The sequence below is a fragment of the Oncorhynchus keta genome, chromosome 23 (assembly GCF_023373465.1).
Source record: "Oncorhynchus keta strain PuntledgeMale-10-30-2019 chromosome 23, Oket_V2, whole genome shotgun sequence".
NCBI classification, from domain to species: Eukaryota; Metazoa; Chordata; class Actinopteri; order Salmoniformes; family Salmonidae; genus Oncorhynchus; species Oncorhynchus keta.
The window spans coordinates 7,332,301-7,344,564 of record NC_068443.1 but is presented as its reverse complement, the minus strand read 5'-3'; the positions used below and the strand labels follow the sequence as shown (position 1 = coordinate 7,344,564).

The 12,264-nt window shown below is 47.1% G+C and overlaps 1 protein-coding gene across 34 annotated transcripts in view; it reads left to right on the top strand.

Annotated features, from left to right (window-relative positions):
* The window catches only part of LOC127910927 (uncharacterized), a 60,648-nt gene that overhangs the window by 42,469 nt on the left and 5,915 nt on the right, over nt 1-12,264 (top strand). The gene's annotated exons all lie outside the window — the stretch shown is intronic.

The window sequence follows — 12,264 nt, the reverse complement described above, 5'->3', positions numbered from 1 at the left end:
GTGTGTGTGTGTGTGTGTGTGTGTGTGTGTGTGTGTGTGTGTGTGTGTGTGTGTGTGTGTGTGTGTGTGTGTGTGTGTGTCTGCTAATGCTCATGTCACGAGTTCCTTCCTAGCAGTTCTTAGTCATGACTTCAGAGAAATAGAGAATTACATTTACACAGATTGACTCGTGGTTTACACAACCTGACTGCTGATGACGTGCGCGTCATGGTAGTATAACAGTTTGATTATACAAAAATAACATTTCAGCAGCCATATCTGTGAAGATGCAAGATGACTGTGTGTGTGTATCTGTGTGTCTGTGTGTGTCTGTGTGTGTCTGAATCTGTTTGTCTGTGTGTTTGTGTGTCTGTTTGTCTGTGTGTTTGTTTGTCTGTGTGTTTGTGTGTCTGTTTGTCTGTGTGTGTCTGAATCTGTTTGTGTGTCTGTGTGTGTCTCTGTTTGTCTGTGTGTGTGTCTGTGTGTTTCTGTGTGTCTCTGTTTGTCTGTGTGAGTCTGTCTGTGTGTCTGTGTGTCTCTATTTGTCTGTGTGTGTGTCTGTGTGTGTGTGTCTCTATTTGTCTGTGTGTGTCTGTGTGTCTCTATTTGTCTGTGTGTCTGTGTGTGTCTGTGTGTGTGTCTGTGTGTGTGTCTGTGTGTGTCTGTGTGTGTCTGTGTGTTTATTTGTTTGTCTGCTGATGTTTATGTCACATTAGTTTCTACTTCTTGCTATAACTTAGTCATCATGACTTCAGAGAAATGGAAAGTTAAAAAAAAGAGTTTAATCATTTATTGTAATGAGACACCAACCATCTGGGATAGATATTGGATACAACTGCCGCTAGTCTACCCTCTCTTTCGGTAAGTATTTATAGGATAACAGACATGACTATCTATCTGAGTCATTGGCAGGACTACAAAATAACTCCCCCACTCGTTTCTCCAGTTAGGACAAGATAGCGCCGACAGACACGGTCGCACTGTTTCCAGTTCCTAGCCAACTTTGCAGTATTTTTTTTGCATGTGTTACTTATTACATTACTTGTTCTTGTATTATTACCTACAGCCCGGGAAATAACGTTTGGATATTAGATTGATGGTCACTCACCAGATATTTGAGCAGATATCAGACTTCAAATCAAATCAAATGTTATTTGTCACATGCACATGGTTAGCAGAAGTTAATGCGAGTGTAGCGAAATGCTTGTGCTTCTAGTTCCGACAATGCAGTAATAACCAACGAGTAATCTAACCTAACAATTTCAGAACAACTACCTTATACACACAGTGTAAAGCAATGAAAGAATATGTACATAAAGATATGTGAGTGAGTGATGGTACAGAACGGCATAGACAAGATGCAGTAGATGGTACAGAGTGCAGTATATACATATGAGATGAGTAATGTAGGGTATGAAAACATATAAAAGGGGCATTGTTTAAAGTGACTAGTGATACATGTATTACATAAAGATGGCAAGATGCAGTAGATGGTACAGAGTGCAGTATATACATATGAGATGAGTAATGTAGGGTATGTAAACATTATATGAAGTGGCATTGTTTAAAGTGGCTAAAGTGCATCAATTTTGACATTATTAAAGTGGCTGGAGTTGAGTCAGTATGTTGGCAGCAGCCACTCAATGTTAGTGGTGGCTGTTTAACAGTCTGATGGCCTTGAGATAGAAGCTGTTTTTTAGTCTCTCAGTCCCTGCTTTGATGCACCTGTACTGACCTCGTCTTCTGGATGATAACGGGGTGAACAGGCAGTGGCTCGGGTGGTTGTTGTCCCTGATGATTTTTATGGCCTTCCTGTGACATCGGGTGGTGTAGGTGTCCTGGAGGGCAGGTAGTTTGCCCCCGGTGATGCGTTGTGCAGACCTCACTACCCTCTGGAGAGCCTTACGGTTGTGGGCGTAGCAGTTGCCGTACCAGGCAGTGATACAGCCCGACAGGATGCTCTCGATTGTGCATCTGTAAGAGTTTGTGAGTGCTTTTGGTGACAAGCCAAATTTCTTCAGCCTCCTGAGGTTGAAGAGGCACTGCTGCACCTTCTTCACCACACTGTCTGTGTGGGTGGACCAATTCAGTTTGTCCGTGATGTGTACACCGAGGAACTTAATACTTACTACCTTCTCCACTACTGTCCCGTCGATGTGGATAGGGGGGTGCTCCCTCGGCTGTTTCCTGAAGTCCACGATCATCTCCTTTGTTTTGTTGACGTTGAGTGTGAGGTTGTTTGAACTTCCAGAGGTAGCTCTATTCATCCCGCGGGCTGCACCAATACACCGGAGAAGACGAAGAAGAAGTCCGAGATAGACTCAGGCGGTGTATTACTCGCTAACGGTCAGTCGACCAGTCGAATAGAGTCGACAAGCTCAGGGCAAAGATCTCCGTCCAGAGAGATATCAGGGACTGTAACGTACTCTGTTTATACAGTGCCTTTGGAAAGTATTCAGACCCCTTTCCACATTTTGTTTGGTTACAGCCTTATTATAAAATTGATTAAATAGCTGTTTCCCCTCAATCTACACACAATACCCAATAATGACAAAGCAAAAACAGGTTTTTATAAAAAAGAAAAAACTTAAATACTATATTTACATAATTATTCAGACCCTTTTCTCAATATTTTGAGAAGTCCTGAGTGCTCTGGAGTAACTTTTCATCAAGGATCTCTCGGTACTTTGCTCCGTTCACCTTTGCCTCGATCCTGACTAGTCTCCCAGTCCCTGCCGCTGAAAAACATCCCCACAGCATGATTCTGCCACCACCATGCTTCACCGTAAGAATGGTGCCAGGTTTGCTCCAGACGTGATGCTTGGCATTCAGGCCAAAGAGTTCCATCTTGGTTTCCTCAGATCAGATAATCTTGTTTCTCATGGTCTGATAGTCTTTAGGTGCCTTTTGGCAAACTCCAAGTGGGCTGTCATGTGCCGTTAAATGAGAAGTGACTTCTGTCTGGCCACTAGTCTACCATAAAGGCCTGATTGGTGGAGTGCTGCAGAGATGGTTGTCCTTCTGGAAGGTTCTCCCATCTCCACAGAGGAACTCTAGAGCTCTGTCAGAGTGACCGTCAGTTATTGGTCACCTCCCTGACCAAGACCCTTCTCCCACGATTGCTCAGTTTGGCCAGGCGGCCAGCTCTAGGAAGGGTCTTGGTGGTTCCAAACTTCTTCCACTTAAGAATGATGGAGGCATCGAGTCTCCCGAATGGCACAGTGGTCTAAGGCACATCGCAGTGCAAGCTGTGTCACTAGAGATCGTGGTTAGAGTCCAGGCTCTGTAGCAGGCGGCCGCGACTGGGAGACCCATGGGTCGGCGCACAATTGTCCCAGTGTCGGTAGGGGAGGGTTTGGCCGGCAGAGATGTTCTTGTCCCATCGAGCACTAGCGACTTCAGTGGCGGGTCGGGCGCACTAAGCTCAGGGTCCTGGGTCTGAACACCTCCCTGTGCAACTGGGTCATGGACTCCTGACGGGCCCCCCCCCCCCCTCCAGGTGGTGAAGGTAAAGCAACAACACCAACGCCACGCTGATCCTCAACACATGGGCCCCACAGGGGTGGGTGCTCAGCCCCCCTTTATACTCCCTGGTCACCCACACACGTCTCCAACTCAATCATCAAGTTTGTTGATGACATAACAGTGGTAGGCCTGATTACCAACAACAATGAGACGGCCTACAGGGAAGAGATCAAAGCCCTGGTGGAGTAGTGCCAGGAAAATAAGTCTCCGTCAATGTCAACAAAACGAAGGCTCTGAATGAGGACTACAGGAGACAGCAGAGACAGACACTCCCCCATCCACATCAAAAGTGAAGAGGCGACAGAGTTCCTCTGTCCAGTGTCTTTTGCCCATCTTAATCTCTTCTTTTTATTGGCCAGTCTGAGATAATGCTTTTTCTTTGCAACTCTGCCTAGAAGGCCAGCATCCCGGAGTCGCCTCTTCACTGTTGATGTTAAGACTGGTGTTTTGCAGGTGCTATTTAATGAAGTTGCCAATTGACGACTTGTGAGGCGTCTGTTTATCAAACTAGACACTCTAATGTACTTGTCCTCTTGCTCATGTAACAGTATAACTTTAGACCGTCCCCTCGCCCATACCCGGGCGTGAACCAGGGACCCTCTGCACACATCAACAACTGACACCCACAAAGCATCGTTACCCATCGCTCCACAAAAGCCGCGGCCCTTGCAGAGCAAGGGGAACTACTACTTCAAGGTCTCAGAGCAAGTGACGTCACCGATTGAAACACTATTTAGCCTGCACCACCGCTAACTAAGCTAGCCGTTTCACATCCGTTACACTCAGTTGTGCACCGGGGCCTCCCACTCCTCTTTCTATTCTGGTTAGAGCCAGTTTATGCCTTTCTGTGAAGGGAGTGGTACACATGGTTGTACGAGATCTTCAATTTCTTGGCAATTTCTTGTATTGAATAGCCTTGATTTTTCAGAACAAGAATAGACTGACGAGTTTCAGAAGAAAGTTATTTGTTTCTAGCCATTCAGAGCCTGTAATCGAACCCACAAATGCTGATGCTCCAGATACTCAACTAGTCTAAAGAAGACCAGTTTTATTGCTTCTTTAATCAGCACGACAGTTTTCAGCTGTGCTAACATAATTGCAAAAGGGTTTTCTAATGATCAATTAGTCTTTTAAAACAGTAAACTTGTATTAGCTCACACGACGTGCCATTGGAACACAGGAGTGATGGCTGCTGATAATGGGCCTCTGTACACCGGTGTAAACATTCCTTTAAAAATCATCTGTTTCCAGCTACAATAGTTATTTACAACATTATTAACAATGTCTACACTGTATTTCTGATCAATTTGATGCTATTTTAATGGACCAAATTTTTTATTTTCTTTCAAAAACAAGGACATTTCTATGTGACTCCAAAGTTTTTGAACGGTGGTGTATGTACATATATACAATGGCAAGAAAAAAGTATGTGAACCCTTTGGAATTACCCGGATTTATGCATAAACTGGTCATCAAATTGGATCTGAACTTCATCTAACTGTGACAACACAGAGGCGGATGCAAGATGCAAGCAACGATGGTTTAATGAATATAGTTTACAACAGCAACAGGACAGACAGACTGTACTCAGACGGAATCCGACCCAGGGACTAGGGCGCATCTTCCAATGATAGCGTGCTGAGAAATCCAGGGGAGTGTCCGGATGGGTAGGAAGGAGCACAGCAGATAATCCACACAAGGGCGGCGAGAGAAGAGCACAGACACACGACACAACCTCAGGGAAGTAACAACGATCTGACAACAAGAAACACTGGTTACAGAACATATAAAGGGAAGATAAGTGGTTCCAGCTGGCGCAGACAATCAGGCCGAGATTGGGAACCACGCCCACACAAACACGAGAGAGAGAGAGAGAGAGAGAGAGAGAGAGAAAGAGAGAGGCAGTGGATTCATGAACCGTGACAATACCCCCCTAGGAACGCCTCTTGGCGTTCCCAGGCGAATTTACCTGTGGATTGAAATCATCGATAAGGGAGTGATCCAGAATGTCCCTAGCAGGTACCCAACTTCTCTCCTCCGGGCCGTAACCCTCCCAGTCCACCAGGTACTGGAATCCGTCCTTCTAGAGTCCAAAATACAATTGACAGAAAAGGTGGGTTCCCCATCAACAAGTCGTGGCGGCGGGGGAACCGGGACCGGCGGGTTAATGCGTGCCTGAAACACAGGTTTTATTTTAGACACATGAAAGGTAGGATGAATTCTCCTATACGCCGGAGGAAGCTTGAGCCGGACCGCCACCGGACTAATGATCCTGGTGACTCTGAACGGGCCGATAAATTTGGGGGCAAGTTTGTTCGAAACGGATCGGAGTGGAATGTTCTTAGTAGAAAGCCACACTCTTTGGCCAACGACGTATACCGGAGGCTTCGACCGTGGCGATCGGCCTTAGCCTTGGTGCGCGCCCCCACCCGGAGAAGAGTCTCACGGGCTCTGCTCCATGCGTGACGGCACCTCTGGATGAAAGCGTGAGCGGAAGGAACAGTGACCTCGGACTCCGTACTGGGAAAGATAGGTGGCTGGTAACCTAAACTACACTCAAACGGAGAGAGACCCGTAGCTGCCACTGGCATGGAATTGTGAGCGTACTCAACCATAGAGAGTTGTTGACTCCAGGAAGAGGGATTCTTAGAAACCAAACATCGCAACACTCTCTCCAAATCTTGGTTGGCCCTCTCCGTTTGACCGTTGCTCTGGGGATGAAACCCTGAAGACAGGCTGACACTCGCTCCCAGTAACCTACAAAACTCTTGCCAAAACTTGGACACAAATTGGGGCCCCCTGTCAGAAACTACGTCCATCGGCAGGCCATGTAAGCGAAAGACGTGATCGACGACAGCTACCGCTGTCTCCTTGGCAGATGGTAATTTAGGCAAGGGAATAAAATGAGCCGCCTTTGTCGGTCCACCACGGTCAACACCACCGTCTTGCCCTGGGAGGGCGGGAGTCCGGTAACAAAATCTCAGCGCGATGTGGGACCAGGGTCTCGCCGACAGCGGTTGGAGTAACCCATCTGGGGGTCGATTAGAAGTCTTCCCAGTGGCACAAACCGAGCAAGCCAAGACAAAACTGTGAATGTCACGAGCCATCAGTGGCCACCAAAAGCGTTGCTTAACCAAAAGCTAGTGCGGCTGACTCCTGGATGACACGCTACGTTGGAGCAATGCCCCCACCGAATAACATCGGACCGACACCCCTCCGGCACAAACAACCGATTAGGGCGGGCAACCGGGCGGAGGCGTTACCCCCTTCTAAGGCCGTTTTGACCCTCGATTCAACCTCCCATGTGAGTGTGGATACTACTAGGGTCCCGGGTAGGATGCACTCGGGAGTGGATGGGCGTTCGGAATGGTCAAAAATGCGAGAAAGGGAATCGGGTTTGACATTCTTGGAACCCGGGCGATACGAGAGAGAGAAGTCAAAACGTCCGAAAAGAGTGCCCACCGCGCCTGCCTGGAGTTGAGTCGCTTGGCGGTTCTGATATATTCCAAATTTTTGTGATCGGTCCAAACTATAAAAGGTACCCCGAACCCTCTAACCAATGGCGCCACTCCTCCAGTGCTAACTTCACTGCCAACAACTCTCTGTTGCCAATGTCGTAGTTGCGTTCCGCAGGTGATAACCGATGGGAAAGGAACGCACAAGGGTGCATCTTGTCGTCAGAAGAGGAACGTTGGGAAAGTACCGCACCTACCCCCACCTCTGAAGCGTCCACCTCTACTACGAACTGACGCGAGGGATCGGGAGCTATGAGGATGGGAGCCGAAACAAAGCGGCTCTTGAGTTTGGCGAATGCAGCCTCGGCTGTATCGGACCACCTGAACGTCACTCTGGGGAGGTTAAGGCGGTAAGAGGAGCGACTATCTGACTAAAGTTGCGAGAAACGCCGGTAGAAATGGCGAATCCCAGAAACCTCTGTAGGGCCTTACGGGAATCTGGGCTTGGCCAATCCACCACAGCCTTAACCTTGTCAGGATCCATGCGAATACCCTCAGTCGAGACGATGTAACCTAGGAATGGAACGGTTGTGCATGAAAATGCATTTCTCCGTCTTGACAAAAAGTCCATTCTCCAACAACCTCTGAAGCACTCGTCTGACGTGCTGAACGTGTTCCTGGAGAGAAGAAGAAAAAATCAGTATGTCATCCAGGTAAACATATATGAACTGATCAATCATATCTCTCAGCACGTCATTGACGAGTGCCTGGAAAACCGCTGGGGAGTTGGATAGCCCAAAAGGCATGACCAAATATTCATTCGTCCCCCTCCCTTATGCGAACCAAATGATATGCATTACGTAAATCCAACTTAGTGAACACGGATGCTCCCTGTAACCTTTCAAAGGCTGAGGACATCAACGGTAAGGGATAGGTATTCTTCACTGTGATGTTATTCAACCCACGGTAATCAACGCAAGGACGCAGAGATCCGTCCTTCTTCCCCCACAAAGAAGAACCCCGCCCCGCTGGAGAAGAGGAAGGACGAATGAATCCAGATGCCAGAGAATCAGAGATGTATCTCTCCATAACCTCCCTCTCAGGAACAGAGAGTGAATATAACTTGCCTTTAGGCGGAGACTCACCTGGCAATAATTCTATTGCACAGTCATAGGGACATGCGGAGGAAGAGAAGCAGCACGGGACTTACTGAACACCTCCTTCAGGTCGAGGTATTCAACGGGCACGTTAGACAAATCCACTGCCTCCTCTAGAAACACAGAATCAGACACAGACGAACAGGCAGACACTAAACAGGACTCAAGACACTTGTTACTCCACATGGATATAGAGTTATGACCCCAGTCAACTCTGGGGTTGTGTTGGGTGAGCCAAGGGTGGCCGAGGACTAATGGTGCAAGGGGTGAGTCCATGAGTAGACATGATAGTGTCTCAGTGTGATTGCCAGAAGTGATGAGTGTGATAGGTTCAGTGGTGTGAGAAATGTTGGGGAGTTCTTGACCATTGAGAGCGTTGACGGATATCTTGTGCGTGAGTGAGGTGATAGGAATCTGGAGTTTGTGAGCGAGCTTGAAGTCCATGAAATTACCCTCTGCTCCTGAGTCCAGTAAGGCTTGGGTGTCGTGCGTGTGGGTGGCCCATCTTGTCTTACCGGGAGGAGAGTAGATGATGAGGTCTTCTCTGTGGTGACACCACCCGATAGTAGCCTCATGTTTACTACCGGGCCTGATCTTTTACCGGGCAGGAGTGGATAAAACCGCCTCTCCCTCTCTTCCCGGGAGAGGCGAGCTCTCCCAGCTGCATGGGTTCGTGAGCGGAGGCTGAACTGGCCGTGTTCCCGCCGCTGGCCTGCCCGCCCTCCGTGTCGTTATACGGTCTGTTAGGGCATGCTCGGCGGCCAGACTCAGACGGCGTCGACCCTCAAAATAGTTCCACTAGTCCGTTTAAACTCCTGGGAAGGTCCAGAACATAAATCTCCTTCTGGATCCGGTCCTCCAGCCCATGCAGGAACATGTCCCACTGCGCCTCCTCGTTCCACTGACACTCTGCGGCCAGAGTGCGGAATTGGATGGAGTATTCCGATACTGAACGGTCTCCTTGGCGAAGGTCAGCGAGTAGTCTGGCCGCCTCCCCTACCCGCCACGGCCCGATCGAAGACCCTTCTCATCTCCTCGGAGAGTGTCTGGAAAGAGGTGCAGCATGGGTCCTGGTTCGCCCACACCGTTCCCCAAAGAGCCGCTTTGCCTGATAGCAGTGTGAGTACGAATGCTACCTTAGACTGTTCACGGTTGAAGGTCCGTGGCTGCAACGAGAAATGCATGGAACATCTCGTAAGAAAGGCTCTGCAATAGTCAGGATCACCTGAATAACCCTCTGGTGTCGGTAGCCGTGGCTCTAGCTGGGAATCCCGGCTCTGGCGGGGCGGGTTGAACTGCCGGTGTAGGTGGCGCAGCGGAACCCCTCAGATGTTGTAATTGTTGGATCAGCTGGGCTACCTGCGTCGCAAGGGCTTGTACTGCCCGACCTGTGTTGGAGATGTTCTCCTCTTGTTGATCCATTCTCGTGATACTGCGGGAAATGAATTCGGTCAGACTCGTTGAACTCGCTGCATCCATGGTCTGGTCAGATCGTTCTGTGACAACACAGAGGCGGATGCAAGATGCAAGCAACGATGGTTTAATGAATATAGTTTACAACAGCAACAGGACAGACAGACTGTACTCAGACGGAATCCGACCCAGGGACTAGGGCGCATCTTCCAATGATAGCGTGCTGAGAAATCCAGGGAGTGTGTCCGGATGGGTAGGAAGGAGCACAGCAGATAATCCACACAAGGGCGGCGAGAGAAGAGCACAGACACACGACACAACCTCAGGGAAGTAACAACGATCTGACAACAAGAAACACTGGTTACAGAACATATAAAGGGAAGATAAGTGGTTCCAGCTGGCGCAGACAATCAGGCCGAGATTGGGAACCACGCCCACACAAACACGAGAGAGAGAGAGAGAGAGAGAGAGAGAAAGAGAAAGAGAGAGGCAGTGGATTCATGAACCGTGACACTAACTCATTATCCTTTGGGGTTCACATACATTTTTTGTTGTTGTTTTTTTGTGTGAATTTTACCCCGTTTTCTCCCCAATTGTTTGTTAGTAGCTACTATCTTGTCTCATCGCTACAAGTCCTGTACAGGCTCGAGAGAGACGAAGGTTGATAGTCATGCGTCCTCCGATACACAACCCAACCAAGCCGCACTGCTTCTTAACACAGCGCGCATCCAACCCGGAAGCCAGCCGCACCAATGTGTCGGAGGAAACACCATGCACCTGGCAACCTTGGTTAGCACGCACTGCGCCCGGCCCGCTACAGGAGTCGCTGGTACGCGATGAGACAAGGATATCCCTACCGGCCAAACCCTCCCTAACCCGGACGATGCTAGGCCAATTGTGCATCGCCCCACAGACCTCAGAGTCTCTGGTGGCACAGCCCTTAACCACTGCGCCACCTGGGAGGCCACCACATACTTTTTCCAACCTACACTGTGAATGTTTAAATGATATCTTCAATATAGACAAGAAAAATGCAATCATTTGTGTGTTCTTAGTTTAAGCACAATATGTTTGTCTATTTTTGATTAAGTTAAAACCAAATTTGATGACCAATTTATGCATAAATCCAGGCAATTCCAAAGGGTTCACATACTTTTTCTTGCCACGGTATATATACATTGCTCATTTTGATAATTTGTTTTTTTTTCTTCTAGATTATGTGTGTATTGTTTTTATATTTATTATTACTAGGTATTACTGCACCGTTAACATTAGAAACACAAGCATTTAGCAAGGTATTACTGCACAGTTAGCATTGAAAACACAAGCATTTAGCTAGGTATTACTGCACCGTTAGCATTAGAAACACAAGAATTTAGCTAGGTATTACTGCACCGTTAGCATTAGAAACACAAGAATTTAGCGAGGTGTTACTGCACTGCTAGAGCTAGTAGAAACAGAAGCATTTAGCTAGGTATTACTGCACTGTTAAAGCTAGTAGAAACAGAAGCATTTAGCTAGGTATTACTGCACTGTTAGAGCTAGAAACACAAGCATTAGCTAGGTATTACTGCAGTGCTAGAGCTAGTAGAAACAGACACATTTAGCTAGGTATTACTGCACTGCTAGAGCTAGTAGAAACAGAAGCATTTAGCTGGGTATTACTGCACTGCTAGAGCTAGTAGAAACAGAAGCATTTAGCTAGGTATTACTGTAGAGCTAGTAGAAACAGAAGCATTTAGCTAGGTATTACTGCACTGCTAGAGCTAGAAACACAAGCATTTAGCTAGGTATTACTGCACTGTTAGAGCTAGAAACACAATCATGTAGCTAGGTATTACTGCACTGCTAGAGCTAGAAACACAAGCATTTAGCTAGGTATTACTGCACTGTTAGAGCTAGAAACACAATCATGTAGCTAGGTATTACTGCACTGCTAGAGCTAGAAACACAAGCATTTAGCTAGGTATTACTGCACTGTTAGAGCTAGAAACACAATCATTTAGCTAGGTATTACTGCACTGCTAGAGCTAGAAACACAAGCATTTAGCTAGGTATTACTGCACTGTTAGAGCTAGAAACACAAGCATTTAGCTAGGTATTACTGCACTGTTAGAGCTACAAACACATGCATTTATCTAGGCATTTACTGCAGTGCTAGAGCTAGAAACACAAGCATTTCGCACACCTGTAATAAGTTATGAAAGTCTATGTTCGCAACCAATAGACTTTGATTTGATTTAAAGTTTTGAATACGTCAAAAATGGCACCCTATTCCCTTTTTAGTGCACTATTTTTGACCAGGGCCATTGTGCTGTAGTCCAAATTAGTGCACTATATAGGGAAAAGTTTGCAATTTGGCAGGCAGACTTTGTGTCATTCACAGAGGTCACATTTGTGAAGATAGTGATCTATTTGACAACAATCAAACATCACTAATTAAATCATTCTTGCCATTTCAATTAATTGAAGTTATAGAAGTCTCAAAAGTTTTACCTCACAATTGAGAAAAAGGACAAATTATAGAGAGGATGTTCCCGTTTGTGTGAAATACCTCCCTCTTGTGCAGAATATGTGTAACTGCAATATTGTTTTTTCTGGCTTGTGCCTAATTTCTGTGAATTGGGCCAAGCAAAATCTGGTTTTAATTATCAAGCCTTTGGACAGATGCCAGAGCAGAGTGAGGCAAACCAAAACGTTAGCTTGTTATATTTCAAATGTTCCCATAAACATGA